Source organism: Silene latifolia, chromosome Y (genome assembly GCF_048544455.1).
Source record: "Silene latifolia isolate original U9 population chromosome Y, ASM4854445v1, whole genome shotgun sequence".
Lineage (NCBI taxonomy): Eukaryota > Viridiplantae > Streptophyta > Magnoliopsida > Caryophyllales > Caryophyllaceae > Silene > Silene latifolia.
The window spans coordinates 201779715-201784517 of NC_133538.1; positions in this window are offsets into that span (position 1 = coordinate 201779715).

The following is a 4803-nucleotide window of genomic DNA, read 5'->3' on the forward strand; positions in this document are numbered from 1 at the left end:
GGGAGTGGTTGAGAGATCTTGATAGGGAGGCAGCCGGTGTAACCGACTGGAGTTCCCTTGCTTTAGCCTTTTACAGGCGATATTTTCCACCGCAACGCACCAATACCTTGAGAGCTCATATTAGTTCTTTTGAGCAGCTGTCTACTGAAGATTTGAATGGGGCTTGGACTAGGTTCAAGAATCTTGTCCGCTCTGTGCCTCATCACGGGTTCAAACGATGGTTCCTTTGTACTCAGTTTTACAACGGACTATATCGAAGCGAGAGAGCTATTCTTGACAGCGTAGCTAAAGGGAGATTCACGAAGAATGTTGAAGATGACCAAGGGTGGCGTATCATTGAGGAGATGGCTATTCATGTCTCTGAATATAGAAATCCCCGAGGTAGTGAGCAAGTTATTGAGTCAGCATCTGCTGCAGTGGAAGGTCCTAGCAAAAGTCTAGGTAATGTGGAGATTACAGAAGTTTCAGGCGAAAGTGCTTAGGTTTGTTCGATTACTGAGTATGTTGAGCTAAGTGGTAGATGTGGTATGGAAGGGCATGACCCTATTGGATGCCTGGCGAGTACAGAGCGTGTCCTTGCTTATCAGAAATACAAGCAAGGAGTTCCTTTTTCTCAACTGTACGAAGAAATAAGGAATGCTCCTACTCTTTCTACGCCAGCCGCAACCAGTTTCTCCTCCTGCAAATCAAGAAATTGCTTAACTGAAATCCTTTATGTTTAGCATAACACAACAGTTTCAGGAGAAGTGCAATAGGAAAGAAACTGTCATAGCGGAATTGAGAGAACAAGTCGCGTAGTTAACACTCGCGAAAGACCAAGCTAAGCTTCTACCGACATGCGATTCAGCCAATGCAATGAATCTCCAAGTTGGCCTTACTCATGAAGAGCCAAAAGTACCAGAAGACGGGGTTTTGATAGCTGAAGATACCCCGGAGGATGATATAGATGAGTTTCTGGACGAAATTGTTGCTGCGTGTGGTCCAGACACTCGATCGAGTGAAAAATCTACTCGATCGAGTGATTTAATTCATCCTGTCACTCGATCGAGTGATAATTATGGTCGATCGAGAAGTGCACAAATCGAAGATGGTCGATCGAGTGATATTCTTACTCGATCGAGTAAGTTTGCTGAAGAAATCACTCGATCGAGTGATAAAAATGCTCGATCGAGTAAGGCAGAAAAAGGAAATGGTCGATTGAGTGAGGAAAGTGGTCGATCGAGTATTTCTCAACATGAAATCACTCGATCGATTGATAAAAGTACTCGATCGAGTACCAGAAGCGGCGGAGATCCTATTTTACTATCTAATTCCGCTACCGTGTCATCTTCCCATGCTGTGGAGACGTCACGCATTGATAAAAGTAAAGAGAAAGTTGCGGGTCCACTCATTGCTACCAGAGTGTCCTTCCCAGGTCGTCTGAAGGATGCAAAGATCGAGCGACAGTACGGTAAGTTTGTGGACGTTGTGAAGAACCTCCAGGTAACTGTCCCTTTTACCGAACTTGTTACTCAAGTGCTTACTTACGCTAAGTTTATGAAAGATATTGTGACGCGTAAGAGAGATTTAAGTGAATTTGAGACAGTTTCATTTATGGAAGAGTCTAGCAATTTACTTTTAAACAAGGCTCCACCTAAAATGAAAGACCCGGGTAGCTTTTCTATTACCTGTATTATAGGCAATGTGGTTATTGATAAGGCTCTCTGTGATTTGGGAGCCAGTGTCAGTGTCATGCCCCTATCATCCGCAAGAAACTGAACATGAGTCATCTTAAAGTGACTAACATTACCCTACAGATGGTTGATAGATCTGTTAGGAAGCCCTTAGGTGTCTTAGAGGATGTACCTGTGAAAATAGGCAAGCTCTTTATCCCAGTGGATTTCATTGTTTTAGATATAGCTGAGGACACCCGGACCCCAATTATCTTAGGAAGACCATTCCTTTGTACAGCTGGGGCCGTCATTGATGTCAAACAAGGGCGTTTGACTCTTGCAGTAGGGATGACGCGATCACTTTCAGTCTGCCTAGTACTTTGGCTCGGCCAATGATAGAGGATACTTGCTATTCGGTTGATATTATTGACGAGTCTATTTATGACTTCTGGTCGGGTTCTTTTATGAAGGACCCACTAGAAGCTCTTATGCTTTTTGATGAGTGCGCAGATAGCCCAGATGACGATGACGCTGTGTTGGATTTGCTTGTTGATGATTTAGATGAGCCTAAACTCACCGAAGCTGAGGGAGAGCAAGTGGAACAGATGATTAGCACTCTTTGCTCCATCGAGGTAAAGGTACCAGAGCGTAAGCCTCTCCCTTCTCATCTAAAATATGTTTTCTTAGACGATACTGAGCAATTTCCAGTCATTGTTAGTGCTAAGCTTGATAATGATCAGCTAACCTCTTTGTTAGCTGTACTTAAGAAAAACAGGAAAGTACTGGGTTATTCATTGGACGATATCAAGGGGATTAGTCCCGATATTTGTATGCATAGGATAGAGCTGGAGGAAGATCACAAATCTTGCGGGATGTGGTATGCAGACCGAACCGAGGAAGATGTAGGATGTTGTGATGGCCGAGGTAATGAAGTCTTTCGACGCAGTATTATTTATTCTGTTGGTCACTCTAAATGGGTGAGTCCAGTACAGGAGGTCCCGAAGAAAAGAGGGACAACTGTGGTTAAGAATGATAAGAATGAGTTAATACCTACTCGAGTAGTGACTGGTTGGCGGATGTACATAGATTACAGACAGCTTAATGCCGCCACCAAGAAAGATCACTTTCCCCTCCCTTTTATTGATCAAATGGTAGAAAGGTTAGCTTCTCATAAATTTTTCTGCTATTTAGACGGGTATTCAGGGTTCTTTCAGATCCTATACACCTGCACGATCAAGCTAAGACTACATTTACTTGTCCTCAGGGCGTTTTTGCTTATCGCAGGATGCCTTTTGGTTTGTGTAATGCCCCTGCCACCTTTCAAAGGTGTATGATGGGGATATTTTCAGAGTATATTGAGTCTATTATGGAAGTTTTCATGGACGATTTCAGTGTTTATGGAAGTGATTTTTCTAACTGTCTGTCTAACCTTGAGAAAGTGTTTAGCGCCGCATTAAGGTTAATCTTGTCTTTGAATCGGGAGAAGTGCCACTTTATGGTCAACGAGGGAGTTGTCTTAGGGCACTTAGTTTCTGATAGGGGAATAGAGGTTGATAAAGCAAAGGTGGAAGTGATTCAGCAATTACCACCTCCTGTCAATGTTAAGAGGGTGAGGAGTTTCCTTGGCCACGTCGGTTTTTATCGCCGGTTTATCAAGGATTTCTCAAAAATTGCTAAACCACTTACACAGTTGCTACTTAAGGATGCCCCTTTTGTGTTTATTGATGAGTGTCTTTCTGCTTTTCACAGATTAAAGCAGGCTTTAGTCTCTGCGCCGATCATACAGCCTCCCGACTGGGACTTGTCGTTTGAGATAATATGTGATGCCATTGACTATGCACTAGGAGCGGTGCTAGGCTAAAGGAAAGACAAAGCTTTAAATGCGATCTACTATGTGAGCTGAACTCTGGATGAGGCTCAAGTGAAGTACACTACCCCTGAGAAAGAGCTGATAGTTGTAGTTTATGCCTTAGAGAAGTTTCGTTCTTATTTAGTTGGGTCAGAAGTTACTGTTTTTACTGACCCTGCAGCTTTGAGACATCTCCTTGCTAAGAAGGAGGCTAAACAACGGCTATTGAGATGCATAATCCTTCTTCAGGAGTTTGATTTGCAGATTAAGGATAAGAAAGGAGCTGAGAACGTTGTAGCTGATCATCTGTCGCGACAGGAAGGGGAAGATTCTCTACCTATTGATGACTCTTTCCCTGACAATACTTTAATTGTTGTTATATCGTCTATTGTTAACCAAGAGCCTTGGTATGCAGATATAGCTAACTTCGTTGTCAGTGGCAAGCTGCCGCCTGACCTTTCTCATCAGCAGAGGAAGCGTTTTCGTATAACGCTAAGCAAAGATTTCGGGATGATCTTTATTTGTTTAAGGAATGTGCAGACGGTGTATTCCGCAGTGGGAGGCCAAAGTAGTCCTGGAAGGCTGTCACTCCTCTTCCTATGGTGGTCACCACGGTCCATCGCGCACCGTGGCTAAGGTACTTCAGTCTGGTTTTTACTGGCCTTCTTTGTTTGCTGATGCTAAGTCTTTTGTTTCAGCTTGTGATGCTTGCCAACGATCGGGAAATATTTCGAAGAGACATGAGATGCCATAAAACGGCGTCTTAGAGGTTGAGGTTTTCGATGTTTGGGGCATTGATTTCCAAGGACCGTTCCCGTCTAGTAAAGGTAACAGGTATATCTTAGTGGTTGTAGATTATGTGTCGAAATGGGTTAAAGCCATTGCCTCACCTCATTGTGATGCCAAGACCGTGATAAAAATGTTCAAAAAGGTCATACTTCCCCAATTTGGTGTCCCTAGGGTCATCATCAGTGATGGGGGAATGCACTTTATAGAAAAGAAACTAACTTCTATTCTGTCTAAAGTTGGTGTCCAACACCGGCGTGGTTTGGGGTATCATCCCCAAACTAGTGGTCAGGTTGAGGTCTCTAATCGCGAGTTGAAAGAGATCTTATCTAAGGTAGTTTTTAAATCACGGAAGGACTGAAGTCTTAAGTGAGAGGACACACTATGGGCCTACAAAACTGCCTTTAAGACACCAATTGGTGCATCTCCTTATAGGTTAGTTTATGGAAAATCATGTCACTTACCTGTTGAATTGGAATGTAAGGCTTGGTGGGCAATTCGTGAGCTTAACTTTGA